At 42.5% G+C, this 17,021-nt stretch overlaps 1 pseudogene; it reads right to left on the reverse strand.

Annotated features, from left to right (window-relative positions):
• LOC148003043 (ATP synthase peripheral stalk subunit F6, mitochondrial pseudogene) overlaps positions 1 to 13,341 on the reverse strand; it is a 35,262-nt pseudogene extending 21,921 nt beyond the window's left edge.
• Positions 13,342 to 17,021: the final 3,680 nt, after the last annotated feature.

Below are 17,021 nucleotides of genomic sequence, written 5' to 3' on the forward strand. Positions count from 1 at the left end.
TCTTTTGGGTATATGCCCAAGAGAGGTATAGCTGGATCCTCAGGCAGTTCAATGTCCAATTTTCTGAGGATCCTCCAGACTGATTTCCAGAATGGTTGTACCAGTTTGCAACCCCACCAACAATGGAGGAGTGTTCCTCTTTCGCCGCATCCTTGCCAGCATCTGCTGTCCCCTGAGTTTTTGATCTTAGCCATTCTCACTGGTGTGAGGTGAAATCTCAGGGTTGTTTTGATTTGCATTTCCCTTATGACTAAAGATGTTGAACATTTCTTTAGGTGTTTCTCAGCCATTCGGCATTCCTCAGCTGTGAATTCTTTGTTTAGCTCTGAGCCCCATTTTTTAATAGGGTTATTTGTTTCCCTGCGGTCTAACTTCTTGAGTTCTTTGTATATTTTGGATATAAGGCCTCTAACTGTTGTAGGATTGGTAAAGATCTTTTCCCAATCTGTTGGTTGCCGTTTTGTCCTAACCACAGTGTCCTTTGCCTTGCAGAAGCTTTGCAGTTTTATGAGATCCCGTTTGTCGATTCTTGATCTTAGAGCATAAGCCATTGGTGTTTTGTTCAGGAAATTTTTTCCAGTGCCCATGTGTTCCAGATGCTTCCCTAGTTTTTCTTCTATTAGTTTGAGTGTGTCTGGTTTGATGTGGAGGTCCTTGATCCACTTGGACTTAAGCTTTGTACAGGGTGATAAGGATGGATCGATCTGCATTCTTCTACATGTTGCCCTCCAGTTGAACCAGCACCATTTGCTGAAAATGCTATCTTTTTTCCATTGGATGGTTTTGGCTCCTTTGTCAAAAATCAAGTGACCATAGGTATGTGGGTTCATTTCTGGGTCTTCAAGTCTATTCCATTGGTCTATCTGTCTGTCTCTGTACCAATACCATGCAGTTTTTATCACTATTGCTCTGTAATACTGCTTGAGTTCAGGGATAGTGATTCCCCCTGAAGTCCTTTTATTGTTGAGGATAGCTTTAGCTATCCTGGGTTTTTTGTTATTCCAGATGAATTTGCAAATTGTTCTGTCTAACTCTTTGAAGAATTGGATTGGTATTTTGATGGGGATTGCATTGAATCTGTAGATCGCTTTTGGTAAAATGGCCATTTTTACCATATTAATCCTGCCAATCCATGAGCATGGGAGATCTTTCCATCTTCTCAGGTCTTCTTCAATTTCCTTCTTCAGTGTCTTGAAGTTCTTATTGTACAGATCTTTTACTTGCTTGGTTAAAGTCACACCGAGGTACTTTATATTATTTGGGTCTATTATGAAGGGTGTCGTTTCCCTAATTTCTTTCTCGGCTTGTTTCTCTTTTGTATAGAGGAAGGCAACTGATTTATTTGAGTTAATTTTATACCCAGCCACTTTGCTGAAGTTGTTTATCAGCTTTAGTAGTTCTCTGGTGGAACTTTTGGGATCACTTAAATATACTATCATATCATCTGCAAATAGTGATATTTTGACTTCTTCTTTTCCGATCTGTATCCCCTTGACCTCCTTTTGTTGTCTGATTGCTCTGGCTAGAACTTCAAGAACTATATTGAATAAGTAGGGAGAGAGTGGGCAGCCTTGTCTAGTCCCTGATTTTAGTGGGATTGCTTCAAGTTTCTCTCCATTTAGTTTAATGTTAGCAACTGGTTTGCTGTATATGGCTTTTACTATGTTCAGGTATGGGCCTTGAATTCCTATTCTTTCCAGGACTTTTATCATGAAGGGGTGTTGAATTTTGTCAAATGCTTTCTCAGCGTCTAATGAAATGATCATGTGGTTTTGTTCTTTCAGTTTGTTTATATAATGGATCACGTTGATGGTTTTCCGTATATTAAACCATCCCTGCATGCCTGGGATGAAGCCTACCTGGTCATGGTGGATGATTGTTTTGATGTGCTCTTGGATTCGGTTTGCCAGAATTTTGTTGAGTATTTTTGCATCGATATTCATAAGGGAAATTGGTCTGAAGTTCTCTTTCTTTGTTGTGTCTTTGTGTGGTTTAGGTATAAGAGTAATTGTGGCTTCGTAGAAGGTATTCGGTAGTGATCCATCTGTTTCAATTTTGTGGAATAGTTTGGATAATATTGGTATAAGGTCTTCTATGAAGGTTTGATAGAAATCTGCACTGAACCCGTCTGGACCTGGGCTCTTTTTGGTTGGGAGACCTTTAATTACTGCTTCTATTTCCTTAGGAGTTATGGGTTGTTTAACTGGTTTATCTGTTCCTGATTTAACTTCGGTACCTGGAATCTGTCTAGGAAATTGTCCATTTCCTGAAGATTTTCAAGTTTTGTTGAATATAGGTTTTTATAGTAAGATCTGATGATTTTTTTTAATTTCCTCTGAATCTGTTGTTATGTCTCCCTTTTCTTTTTTTTTTTTTTTTGATTTTTTTTTTTTTATTAACTTGAGTATTTCTTATATACATTTCTAGTGTTATTCCCTTTCCCGGTTTCCGGGCAAACATCCCCCTCCCCCCTCCCCTTCCTTATGGGTGTTCCCCTCCCAACCCTCCCCCCATTGCCGCCCTCCCCCCATAGACTAGTTCACTGGGGGTTCAGTCTTAGCAGGACCCAGGGCTTCCCCTTCCACTGGTGCTCTTACTAGGATATTCATTGCTACCTATGGGGTCAGAGTCCAGGGTCAGTCCATGTATAGTCTTTAGGTAGTGGCTTAGTCCCTGGAAGCTCTGGTTGCTTGGCATTGTTGTACTTTTGGGGTCTCGAGCCCCTTCAAGCTCTTCCAGTTCTTTCTCTGATTCCTTCAATAGGGGACCTATTCTCAGTTCAGTGGTTTGCTGCTGGCATTCGCCTCTATATTTGCTGTATTCTGGCTGTGTCTCTCAGGAGCGATCTACATCCGGCTCCTGTCGGTCTGCACTTCTTTGCTTCATCCATCTTGTCTAATTGGGTGGCTGTATATGTATGGGCCACATGTGGGGCAGGCTCTGAATGGGTGTTCCTTCAGTCTCTGTTTTAATCTTTGCCTCTCCCTTCCCTGCCAAGGGTATTCTTTTTCCTCATTTAAAGAAGGAGTGAAGCATTCACATTTTGATCATCCGTCTTGAGTTTCCTTTGTTCTAGGGATCTAGGGTAATTCAAGCATTTGGGCTAATAGCCACTTATCAATGAGTGCATACCATGTATGTCTTTCTGTGATTGGGTTAGCTCACTCAGGATGATATTTTCCAGTTCCAACCATTTGCCTACGAATTTCATAAACTCGTTGTTTTTGATAGCTGAGTAATATTCCATTGTGTAGATGTACCACATTTTCTGTATCCATTCCTCTGTTGAAGGGCATCTGGGTTCTTTCCAGTTACTGGCTATTATAAATAAGGCTGTGATGAACATAGTGGAGCACGTGTCTCTTTTATATGTTGAGGCATCTTTTGGGTATATGCCCAAGAGAGGTATAGCTGGATCCTCAGGCAGTTCAATGTCCAATTTTCTGAGGAACCTCCACACTGATTTCCAGAATGGTTTTACCAGTCTGCAATCCCACCAACAATGGAGGAGTGTTCCTCTTTCTCCACATCCTCGCCAGCATCTGCTGTCACCTGAGTTTTTGATCTTAGCCAATCGCACTGGTGTGAGGTGAAATCTCAGGGTTGTTTTGATTTGCATTTCCCTTATGACTAAAGATGTTGAACATTTCTTTAGGTGTTTCTCCGCCATTCGGCATTCCTCAGCTGTGAATTCTTTGTTTAGCTCTGAACCCCATTTTTAAATAGGGTTATTTGTTTCCCTGCGGTCTAACTTCTTGAGTTCTTTGTATATTTTGGAAATAAGGCCTCTATCTGTTGTAGGATTGGTAAAGATCTTTTCCCAATCTGTTGGTTGCCGTTTTGTCCTAACCACAGTGTCCTTTGCCTTACAGAAGCTTTGCAGTTTTATGAGATCCCATTTGTCGATTCTTGATCTTAGAGCATAAGCCATTGGTGTTTTGTTCAGGAAATTTTTTCCAGTGCCCATGTGTTCCAGATGCTTCCCTAGTTTTTCTTCTATTAGTTTGAGTGTGTCTGGTTTGATGTGGAGGTCCTTGATCCACTTGGACTTAAGCTTTGTACAGGGTGATAAGCATGGATCAATCTGCATTCTTCTACATGTTGCCCTCCAGTTGAACCAGCACCATTTGCTGAAAATGCTATCTTTTTTCCATTGGATGGTTTTGGCTCCTTTGTCAAAAATCAAGTGACCATAGGTGTGTGGGTTCATTTCTGGGTCTTCAATTCTATTCCATTGGTCTATCTGTCTGTCTCTGTACCAATACCATGCAGTTTTTATCACTATTGCTCTGTAATACTGCTTGAGTTCAGGGATAGTGATTCCCCCTGAAGTCCTTTTATTGTTGAGGATAGCTTTAGCTATCCTGGGTTTTTTGTTATTCCAGATGAATTTGCAAATTGTTCTGTCTAACTCTTTGAAGAATTGGATTGGTATTTTGATGGGGATTGCATTGAATCTGTAGATTGCTTTTGGTAAAATGGCCATTTTTACCATATTAATCCTGCCAATCCATGAGCATGGGAGATCTTTCCATCTTCTGAGGTCTTCTTCAATTTCTTTCCTCAGTGTCTTGAAGTTCTTATTGTACAGATCTTTTACTTGCTTGGTTAAAGTCACACCGAGGTACTTTATATTATTTGGGTCTATTATGAAGGGTGTCGTTTCCCTAATTTCTTTCTCGGCTTGTTTCTCTTTTGTATAGAGGAAGGCAACTGATTTATTTGAGTTAATTTTATACCCAGCCACTTTGCTGAAGTTGTTTATCAGCTTTAGTAGTTCTCTGGTGGAACTTTTGGGATCACTTAAATATACTATCATGTCATCTGCAAATAGTGATATTTTGACCTCTTCTTTTCCGATCTGTATCCCCTTGATCTCCTTTTGTTGTCTGATTGCTCTGGCTAGAACTTCAAGAACTATATTGAATAAGTAGGGAGAGAGTGGGCAGCCTTGTCTAGTCCCTGATTTTAGTGGGATTGCTTCAAGTTTCTCTCCATTTAGTTTAATGTTAGCAACTGGTTTGCTGTATATGGCTTTTACTATGTTTAGGTATGGGCCTTGAATTCCTATTCTTTCCAGGACTTTTATCATGAAGGGGTGTTGAATTTTGTCAAATGCTTTCTCAGCATCTAATGAAATGATCATGTGGTTCTGTTCTTTCAGTTTGTTTATATAATGGATCACGTTGATGGTTTTCCATATATTAAACCATCCCTGCATGCCTGGGATGAAGCCTACTTGATCATGGTGGATGATTGTTTTGATGTGCTCTTGAATTCGGTTTGCCAGAATTTTATTGAGTATTTTTGCGTCGATATTCATAAGGGAAATTGGTCTGAAGTTCTCTTTCTTTGTTGTGTCTTTGTGTGGTTTAGGTAGAAGAGTAATTGTGGCTTCGTAGAAGGAATTTGGTAGGGCTCCATCTGTTTCAATTTTGTGGAATAGTTTGGATAATATTGGTATGAGGTCTTCTATGAAGGTTTGATAGAATTCTGCACTAAACCCGTCTGGACCTGGGCTCTTTTTGGTTGGGAGACCTTTAATGACTGCTTCTATTTCCTTAGGAGTTATGGGGTTGTTTAACTGGTTTATCTGTTCCTGATTTAACTTCGATACCTGGTATCTGTCTAGGAAATTGTCCATTTCCTGAAGATTTTCAAATTTTGTTGAATATAGGTTTTTATAGTAAGATCTGATGATTTTTTGAATTTCCTCCGAATCTGTAGTTATGTCTCCCTTTTCATTTCTGATTTTGTTAATTTGGACACACTCTCTGTGTCCTCTCGTTAGTCTGGCTAAGGGTTTATCTATCTTGTTGATTTTCTCAAAGAACCAACTTTTGGTTCTGTTGATTCTTTCTATGGTCCTTTTTGTTTCTACTTGGTTGATTTCCGCTCTGAGTTTGATTATTTCCTGCCTTCTACTCCTCCTGGGTGTATTTGCTTCTTTTTGTTCTAGAGCTTTTAGGTGTGCTGTCAAGCTGCTGACGTATGCTCTTTCCTGTTTCTTTCTGCAGGCACTCAGCGCTATGAGTTTTCCTCTTAGCACAGCTTTCATTGTGTCCCATAAGTTTGAGTATGTTGTATCTTCATTTTCATTAAATTCTAAAAAGTTTTTAATTTCTTTCTTTATTTCTTCCTTGACCATGTTATCATTGAGTAGAGCATTGTTCAATTTCCACGTATATGTGGGCATTCTTCCCTTATTGTTATTGAAGACCAGTTTTAGGCCGTGGTGGTCCGATAGCACGCATGGGATTATTTCTATCTTTCTGTACCTGTTGAGGCCCGTTTTTTGACCAATTATATGGTCAATTTTGGAGAAAGTACCATGAGGAGCTGAGAAGAAGGTATATCCTTTTGCTTTAGGATAGAATGTTCTATAAATATCCGTTAAGTCCATTTGGCTCATGACTTCTCTTAGTCTGTCTACATCTCTGTTTAATTTCTGTTTCCATGATCTGTCCATTGATGAGAGTGGGGTGTTGAAATCTCCCACTATTATTGTGTGAGGTGCAATGTGTGTTTTGAGCTTTAGTAAGGTTTCTTTTACGTATGTAGGTGCCCTTGTATTTGGGGCATAGATATTTAGGATTGAGAGTTCATCTTGGTGGATTTTTCCTTTGATGAATATGAAGTGTCCTTCCTTATCTTTTTTGATGACTTTTAGTTGGAAATTGATTTTATTTGATATTAGAATGGCTACTCCAGCTTGCTTCTTCTGACCATTTGCTTGGAAAGTTGTTTTCCAGCCTTTCACTCTGAGGTAGTGTCTGTCTTTGTCTCTGAGGTGTGTTTCCTGTAGGCAGCAGAATGCAGGGTCCTCGTTGCGTATCCAGTTTGTTAATCTATGTCTTTTTATTGGGGAGTTGAGGCCATTGATATTGAGAGATATTAAGGAATAGTGATTATTGCTTCCCGTTATAGTCATATTTAGATGTGAGGTTATGTTTGTGTGCTTTCATTCTCTTTCTTTTGTTGCCAAGACGATTAGTTTCTTGCTTCTTCTAGGGTATAGCTTGCCTCCTTATGTTGGGCTTTACCATTTATTATCCTTTGTATTGCTGGATTTGTAGAAAGATATTGTGTAAATTTGGTTTTGTCATGGAATATCTTGGTTTCTCCATCAATGTTAATTGAGAGTTTTGCTGGATACAGTAATCTGGGCTGGCATTTGTGTTCTCTTAGGGTCTGTATAACATCAGTCCAGGATCTTCTGGCCTTCATAGTTTCTGGCGAGAAGTCTGGTGTGATTCTGATAGGTCTCCCTTTATATGTTACTTGACCTTTTTCCCTTACTGCTTTTAATATTCTTTCTTTATTTTGTGCGTTTGGTGTTTTGACAATTATGTGACGGGAGGTGTTTCTTTTCTGGTCCAATCTATTTGGAGTTCTGTAGGCTTCTTGTATGTCTATGGGTATCTCTTTTTTTAGGTTAGGGAAGTTTTCTTCTATGATTTTGTTGAAGATATTTACTGGTCCTTTGAGCTGGGAGTCTTCACTCTCTTCTATACCTATTATCCTTAGGTTTGATCTTCTCATTGAGTCCTGGATTTCCTGTATGTTTTGGACCAGTAGCTTTTTCCGCTTTACATTATCTTTGACAGTTGAGTCAATGATTTCTATGGAATCTTCTGCTCCTGAGATTCTCTCTTCCATCTCTTGTATTCTGTTGGTGAAGCTTGTATCTACAGCTCCTTGTCTCTTCTTTTCGTTTTCTATATCCAGGGTTGTTTCCATGTGTTCTTTCTTGATTGCTTCTATTTCCATTTTTAATTCCTTCAACTGTTTGATTGTGTTTTCCTGGAATTCTTTCAGGGATTTTTGCGATTCCTCTCTGTAGGCTTTTACTTGTTTATTAATGTTTTCCTGTGCTTCCCTAAGTGTGTTCATGTCTTTCTTGAAGTCCTCCAGCATCATGATCAAATATGATTTTGAAACTAGATCTTGCTTTTCTGGTGTGTTTGGATATTCCATGTTTGTTTTGGTGGGAGAATTGGGCTCCGATGGTGCCATGTAGTCTTGGTTTCTGTTGCTTGGGTTCCTGCGCTTGCCTCTCGCCATCAGATTATCTCTAGTGTTAATTTGTTCTGCTATTTCTGACAGTGGCTAGACTGTCCTATAAGCCTGTGTGTCAGGAGTGCTGTAGACCTGTTTTCTTCTCTTTCAGTCAGTTATGGGGACAGAGTGTTCTGCTTTCAGGCGTGTAGTTTTTCCTCTCTACAGGTCTTCAGCTGTTCCTGTGGGCCTGTGTCGTGAGTTCACCAGGCAGCTTTCTTGCAGCAGAAAATTTGGTCTTACCTGTGGTCCCGAGGCTCAGGTTCGCTCGTGGGGTGCTGTCCAGGGGCTCTCTGCAGCGGCAGCAACCAGGAAGACCTGTGCCGCCCCTTCCGGGAGCTTCAGTGCACCAGGGTTCCAGATGGTCTTTGGCTTTTTCCTCTGGCGTCCGAGATGTGTGTGCAGGGAGCAGTCTCTTCTGGTTTCCCAGGCCTGTCTGCCTCTCTGAAGGTTTAGCTCTCCCTCCCACGGGATTTGGGTGCAGAGAACTGTTTATCCGGTCTGTTTCCTTCAGGGTCCGGCGGTGTCTCTGGCAGGGGTCCTGCCGCTCCTGGGCCCTCCCCCACGGGAGCCCAGAGGCCTTATACAGTTTCCTCTTGGGCCAGGGATGTGGGCAGGGGTGAGCAGTGTTGGTGGTCTCTTCCGCTCTGCAGCCTCAGGAGTGCCCACCTGACCATGTCTCCCTTTTCATTTCTGATTTTGTTAATTTGGACGCACTCTCTGTGTCCTCTCGTTAGTCTGGCTAAGGGTTTATCTATCTTGTTGATTTTCTCAAAGAACCAACTTTTGGTTCTGTTGATTCTTTCTATGGTCCTTTTTGTTTCTACTTGGTTGATTTCTGCTCTGAGTTTGATTATTTCCTGCCTTCTACTCCTCCTGGGTGTATCTGCTCCTTTTTGTTCTAGAGCTTTTAGGTGTGCTGTCAAGCTGCTGACATATGCTCTTTCCTGTTTCTTTCTGCAGGCACTCAGCACTATGAGTTTTCCTCTTAGCACAGCTTTCATTGTGTCCCATAAGTTTGGGTATGTTGTACCTTCATTTTCATTAAATTCTAAAAAGTTTTTAATTTCTTTCTTTATTTCTTCCTTGACCAGATTATCATTGAGTAAAGCATTGTTCAATTTCCAAGTATATGTGGGCATTCTTCCTTGATTGTTATTGAAGACCAGTTTTAGACCGTGGTGGTCCGATAGCACGCATGGGATTATTTCTATCTTTCTGTACCTGTTGAGGCCCGTTTTTTGACCAATTATATGGTCAATTTTAGAGAAAGTACCATGAGGAGCTGAGAAGAAGGTATATCCTTTTGCTTTAGGATAGAATGTTCTATAAATATCCGTTAAGTCCATTTGGCTCATGACTTCTCTTAGTCTGTCTACATCTCTGTTTAATTTCTGTTTCCATGATCTGTCCATTGATGAGAGTGGGGTGTTGAAATCTCCCACTATTATTGTGTGAGGTGCAATGTGTGTTTTGAGCTTTAGTAAGGTTTCTTTTACATATGTAGGTGCCCTTGTATTTGGGGCATAGATAATTAGGATTGAGAGTTCATCTTGGTGGATTTTTCCTTTGATGAATATGAAGTGTCCTTCCTTATCTTTTTTGATGACTTTTAGTTGAAAATTGATTTTATTTGATATTAGAATGGCTACTCCAGCTTGCTTCTTCTGACCATTTGCTTGGAAAATTGTTTTCCAGCCTTTCACTCTGAGGTAATGTCTGTCTTTGTCTCTGAGGTGTGTTTCCTGTAGGCAGCAGAATGCAGGGTCCTCGTTGTGTATCCAGTTTGTTAATCTATGTCTTTTTATTGGGGAGTTGAGGCCATTGATGTTGAGAGATATTAAGGAATAGTGATTATTGCTTCCCGTTATAGTCATATTTGGATGTGAGGTTATGTTTGTGTGCTTTCATTCTCTTTCTTTTGTTGCCAAGACGATTAGTTTCTTGCTTCTTCTAGGGTATAGCTTGCCTCCTTATGTTGGGCTTTACCATTTATTATCCTTTGTAGTGCTGGATTTGTAGAAAGATGTTGTGTAAATTTGGTTTTGTCATGGAATATCTTGGTTTCTCCATCTATGTTAATTGAGAGTTTTGCAGGATACAGTAACCTGGGCTGGCATTTGTGTTCTCTTAGGGTCTGTATGACATCAGTCCAGGATCTTCTGGCCTTCATAGTTTCTGGCGAGAAGTCTGGTGTGATTCTGATAGGTCTCCCTTTATATGTTACTTGACCTTTTTCCCTTACTGCTTTTAATATTCTTTCTTTATTTTGTGCGTTTGGTGTTTTGACTATTATGTGACGGGAGGTGTTTCTTTTCTGGTCCAATCTATTTGGAGTTCTGTAGGCTTCTTGTATGCCTATGGGTATCTCTTTTTTTAGGTTAGGGAAGTTTTCTTCTATGATTTTGTTGAAGATATTTACTGGTCCTTTGAGCTGGGAGTCTTCACTCTCTTCTATACCTATTATCCTTAGGTTTGATCTTCTCATTGAGTCCTGGATTTCCTGTATGTTTTGGACCAGTAGCTTTTTCCGCTTTACATTATCTTTGACATTTGAGTCAATGATTTCTATGGAATCTTCTGCTCCTGAGATTCTCTCTTCCATCTCTTGTATTCTGTTGGTGAGGCTTGTATCTACAGCTCCTTGTCTCTTCTTTTCGTTTTCTATATCCAGGGTTGTTTCCATGTGTTCTTTCTTGATTGCTTCTATTCCATTTTTAGTTCCTTCAACTGTTTGATTGTGTTTTCCTGGAATTCTTTCAGGGATTTTTGCGATTCTTTCAGTGATTTTTGTGATTCCTCTCTGTAGGCTTCTACTTGTTTATTAATGTTTTCCTGTGTTTCCCTAAGGGAGTTCTTCACGTCTTTCTTGAAGTCCTCCAGCATCATGATCAAATATGATTTTGAAACTAGATCTTGCTTTTCTGGTGTGTTTGGATATTCCATGTTTGTTTTGGTGGGAGAATTGGGCTCCGATGATGGCATGTAGTCTTGGTTTCTGTTGCTTGGGTTCCTGCGCTTGCCTCTCGCCATCAGATTATCTCTAGTGTTACTTTGTTCTGCTATTTCTGACAGTGGCTAGACTGTCCTATAAGCCTGTGTGTCAGGAGTGCTGTAGACCTGTTTTCCTCTCTTTCAGTCAGTTATGGGGACAGAGTGTTCTGCTTTCGGGCGTGTAGTTTTCCTCTCTACAGGTCTTCAGCTGTTCCTGTGGGCCTGTGTCGTGAGTTCACCAGGCAGCTTTCTTGCAGCAGAAAGGTTGGTCTTACCTGTGGTCCCGAGGCTCAAGTTCGCTCGAGGGGTGCTGCCCACGGGCTCTCCGTGGGGGCAGCAACCAGGAATACCTGCGCCGCCCCTTCCGGGAGCTTCAGTGCACCAGGGTTCCAGATGGCCTTTGGTGTTTTCCTCTGGCGTCCGAGATGTGTATGCAGAGTGCAGTCTCTTCTGGTTTCCCAGGCGTGTCTGCCTCTCTGAGGGTTTAGCTCTCCCTCCCACGGGATTTGGGGGCAGAGAACTGTTTATCCGGTCTGTTTCCTTCAGGTTCCGGCGGTGTCTCAGGCAGGTGTCCTGCCGCTCCTGGGCCCTCCCCCACGGGAGCCCAGAGGCCTTATACAGTTTCCTCTTGGGCCAGGGATGTGGGCAGGGGTGGGCAGTGTTGGTGGTCTCTTCTGCTCTGCAGCCTTAGGAGTGCCCACCTGACCAGGCAGTGAGGTCTCTTTCCCACAGGGTCTGGGAGCAGAGAGCTGCTGCGGGCCGGGATCCGCGGGTGTTGTTAGGCAGATTCTTATAGGGGAAAAAAAATTCTTACAGATGAGCCAGCAATTGTGCTCCTAGCTCTTCATTCAAATGAACTGAAAACACACACACAGACAACAGACACACCCAAACACACACACACACACTGTACTTGCACGTTTGTAACAGCTAATGAGATTGTGAGAACTCAAAAGAAGCCAAAATACCCTTCAGTAAATGTGGCAGTTTGAATATGCTCAGCCCTGGGAGTGGCACAATTCGGAGGTGTAGCCTTGTTGGAGTAGGTGTGTCACTGTGTGGGTGGGCAGTGAGACCCTCCTTCTAACCACGAGGGAACCAATCTTCTCCTATCGACTTCAGATGGACTCTCAGCTCCTCCTGCACCACCACACCAATGGACTCTCAGCTCCTCCTGCACCACCACACCAGCATGGACTCAGCCACGCTCACACCTTGATGATAACAGACTGAACTTTTGAATCTGTAACCCAGCCCCAATTAAACGTTGTCCTTATAAGAGTTGCCTTGGTCGTGGTGTCTGTTCACAGCAGTAAACCCCAAGACAGTAAGTCAGTGAGCAGATGTTGTGGTAAATACAGTCAGCGCTATGTTATTAAGTCCTAGAAAGAAATGAGTCAGCAAGCCATGGAAGACATGGATGAGCCACCAGTACATATTGTTAAGTGAAAGAAGCCAAGCTGAAAACGGAGGTGGTGTATAAGCCTAACTTCTTTTGTTGTTGTTGACAAAGGAAAAACTGTAATGATAATAAAACACACACACACACACACACACACACACACGCGCGCGCGCGTGTGTGTGTGTGTGTGTGTGTGTGTGTGTGTGTGTGTGTGTGTGTATTGGTGGTTACCGGGAGAATGAATGGGCAGAGCACGTGGGGTTTTTACAACAAGGAAACTGTTCTGTCTGATATAACAGTGGACACACATCATTGTATATTTGCTAAAACTCACAGAATGTTAAAGCAAAATGACCCTGTCTTAGTTAAGGTTTCTATTGCTGTGATAAAACACCATGACCAAGACAACTAGGGAGGAAACGGTTTATTTCAGCTTACACTTCCAAGCGACAGTCCATTCCTAAAGTCAAGGCAGAAACTCAAACAGGGCAGGAACCTGGAGGCAGCTTCTCCCCGTGCTTGCTCCCCGTGACTTGTTCAGTCTGCTTTCTTATAGACTCTATGCCCACCAGCACAGGGATGGCTCCACCCACAATGGGCTGGGCCTTGCCCTGTCAATCACCAATTAAGAAAACACTCTAAGAGCCTTCCTACAGCTGGATCTTGTGGAGGCGTTTTCTTAATTAAGGTCCCTCCTATCTGATGACTCTAGCTTGTGTCAAGTTGACAGAAGACTATCCAGACCCCCTAATGTCAACAACTCGGAGTGCTGCTGTGTCGACACGGGCCTCTCTGTTAAAACACACATAAGGCTCCAACGCCAGCAGGGCATAGCAGGGCAGCTGTCGACACGGTTCTACAGGCACTCGGAGGAGGGAGAGGGTCATAGCGAATGGGAGCTCTATACGCTGTGAACAGAAACGACTCAAAACTCTTAAAGTTTATTGGTTTAAAATTAATTTACTGATATATAGATAAGCACTGATGTTTCTAGTCCTTTCTCCCTCCCAAGAGACTAAACATCTAAATTTTACTAAGGTAAAACCCCAGAAATTCTGAGCAGCTTGTTTTTGGCCAGCAGTTGTGGCCACTCAAGTTTCTCCGTATTGTTTTTGCCAGGTCTCCTTAGTGTTATATTTTAGTGATCACGCTCTCTTTTCTACAGGCTTACTTTGGCTTCTCCACTTCAGTGTTTTTCTACAGTCCCACTTCCTTCTAGCCTATCCTTGATGACTTTTAAGTATGCAGTCGTCCCTCCCTCATATCCACAGTTTGGTTTCTATGTTTTCAGCTATCCTCTGTTAACACTGGTCTGCACATAAATTCCTGGAAAATTCCAGAAATTAAAAACCTGTAAGTTTCCAACGGCATGCTATGCTGATTGTTGTAGCGAACCCTTGTGCTTTCTGGCAGCATTCTACCCAGGCTGCAAATCATCCCTTTGTCCGGAATATCCACACTGGCATTATTTGTTGGTATTCCTTATAGAGAAGGAGAAACTAGGGTGCTTATCTCATGGCCTGCGTTTAAGAGCTCTGGTTCTGGAAGCTTCTCAGACTCCAGCCTTGCTGTGTCTTTTGCCCATTGAGTCTTAGCTGCATGGTGGCTGATTTTCTCATTGTAATTTTGGGGGGGGGGGGGGGGGGGGGGTTGGGAGAGTTTTTTTTGTTTCTGTGTTTATTTTTGCTTTTTGTTTTTGTTGTTTTTAGTTCAACTCTAGTGGGGCTCTTGCTACGCACATAGCAATTGGCTGAGTTAAGGTTGTCTATTCAGCTCTTGAACGTAGTTCGTTGTTTCTACGCCGGCCTGGACTCCGTGGCAGGTCCGTTTGTCATCTTAGAAGGCCCTATATAGGAAGTATGATTTGGAATCCCAAGCGTGTATGGAGAGTTGGGTATGAATGGATATGATTTTGTATGCTGAAAGGCAAATGTTCCCACCTAGAACGCGGAAAGAGAAACGTGAATCTCCCTACGGCGTCCCTGCCGTTATGCGGCTCTTTCCATTTTACCTTTTCTCAAAAGTCTATAAGCCTCCTGGGTGTCCCAGCTTTCTGCAGAGGTCCCAGGTTCACCACCCCGCCACACGAAGGCCTAAGGTCCCACCTTCCATCTCTACACAAACTTAAAACCAAAACCCCATATTTAACGCTATCAAGAAACTCTAACTTGCGTGAGTTTTCATGGTATGTGAATGCACTTCCTCCAGCTGTGTCTCCATATCCTGGGCACCCGCAGTGGTATGCATATTGGGGGACAGCAGGGTTCCATATCCTCTGGTTCCTCCCTCAGGTTGTTCAAGTCCTGCTGAACACCAGCCCGGAAGGATGAAGCAGAGTCAGGAATGGGTGTGGTCTGCAGAATCCTGCCTAGGAGTGAGTGGGGGGCAGATTTTGGTGTTACACCTCTTTTAGACAATACTCGATGAGACAGCTCTCTTAGAGGCTCCTCAGTGAGACAGCTGGTGTGCATACACTTTATTCGGGGTGACAAAGGGCTAAATGTGAACCTTGGAGCGTAGGAAGGAGTTTTCAGGGTGAACGTAAATCATTGGCTGACGTTTAAAGTAGTGTGAACTCTTCATTTCTATGGAGAGCCATTCAGGAATCCCCGGCACATGCTGGGCAGGGTCTTATCGAGAAAGAGGAATTTGAGGAAGTTGTATGTTTGCCAAGGACTATGTGGCATTCATTCCTCAGATAGGAGATTGGAGAGGGGGGTGTCTCCTCAGATCAGGCAGAGAAGAGGAAGCCACACCTTAACCCCAAACTCCCAACCACACTAAGAAGAGAGAGTCCTGCACTCCACACTGAGCTCAGAAGAGCTCTCCGGACATGGTTAACTACAACTTCAGTAGTGAGGTGCGACAGGCTTTCTGTACATCTGCTCTGTCCTTCAGCCCTCTGTGATGGGTCCTGGGATTTCCCTTCTCACATCTAATTATCTAAAAGGATGCTTTTTTCTGGTTTTATTTTATTTCATATAATAACTCATAAAATTGTGAATGAAGTTAGTAGCAAATATTTTATGAAAATTGCTAGTGAACTATATTGGCGTATAGTAAATGAGCATCTTGTGTTATGGTTGCTGAACATTACATGCACTTGAGTTTATCCATAGCGTCTGGCTATTGAACACCCTTTTCCCGTGCCATTGTGAGAACAGGTACAAAAAAAACCTCAAGAATGACATTTGTTGATGAAAACCCGAAGTACAGGGCTACTCGTGCAGATGGTCTGTGTAGCATCTCTAGGTGTTTCCTAGCACATTGAACTACTGTGGGAGTAGGAATGGGTCACTGGTCATATAGGCATCATTCCTTCTACCCTTTGACTCCTCATCCCAATTCTAATGATAACCATACTCCCGTTTCACAAAGGAGTCAACGGAGACCCAGAGAAGCTAACCAATTTCCTCAGTCACACATCCAGTGCTGTCTGACCTTGAAAACCACTTTCTTTTTATCTCTTCTTACCTCTCTAAAGAGCCTAGTTCCTCTACTGTGTTTAAGGAGAGCCTAGAGCTTGTGAAGAGTTTACAGTGCAGATCCCTTTGGTATCCTCCTTCCAGAGCATCCTAAAAGATCAGTACTTCTGGCAAGGTTCCATTATTAATTATAAGGGTGAATAGTGAGCCAAAGAATTATGAAGGCTTGATATCACCTTTGGGGAAGCCATCAAGAATCCTTGAATAGCCTTGTGTCTGAACCATCCAGAAAAGGAGAAAGGTAGCTCTTCCCTCCCCAGATAGCTGGGCATATTTATCCAAGGATGGGTCAGTAAAAGGTCCCAAGAATGGGCTCTGCCTGAAGTCTGCAGGAGAAGGTGGAGACAGGAGAGGTTAATGTTCATGCTGAGGCATCATGAAACCAACCTAGGTGAGTTAGAAACTGGCCCAAGGCCAAACACAAAATACAGTCATAATTGGAGCCTTCCCAAGTAGAAAAAGGTTATTAGTGGAATCACATTAATCACGATGATTAATGCTGAGACCCAAGCTTTTTATTTAAGTAAAAGATTCAAAAAGAACTAAGAATTATACGGACAGGAGGGTAGAGTTCCAATTTTGCAAAATAGAGTGAACCAAGAAGGAGAGCAAATATTTAGGATGCACTTTGAAAATCCAAAAACAGCTATCACAAAGATCACACGCAAGCTGTTCATACAGAGATGCTTGCCAGAAAGCACAGGTGCTCACAGGTGCCCATCACGAGGCGGCCCAGAGCCCCTGCGTTCAGTAAGGGCAGCCAGGCCAAATTACGACATGGGGGTGGGAAAGGGGAAAATAAGCTGAGAGTGGGGTCTTTCTGTCCATAATCCTCTGGGGCTGATGGCCCACTAAGGGCTGTGCCTAGGAGGGGTTCTCTGGGAACTCCAAGGCTTTAAAAAAAAATCCCCATACCACTGTGGCAGGGGGGACAGTGCTAATAGAAACTGGCAAGCTGTTATTATAGGTTGAATGGCTCAAAGTTAAAATGCATAGAGCAGAGCCCTACCCCTGTGTGGAATTCAACCTGGAATAGGAATGAGAGCTGATGAAGGACTATGCAGAAGGATGGAGAGACCAAG

Source organism: Rattus norvegicus, chromosome 10 (genome assembly GCF_021556685.1).
Source record: "Rattus norvegicus strain SHRSP/BbbUtx chromosome 10, alternate assembly SHRSP_T2T, whole genome shotgun sequence".
NCBI lineage: Eukaryota > Metazoa > Chordata > Mammalia > Rodentia > Muridae > Rattus > Rattus norvegicus.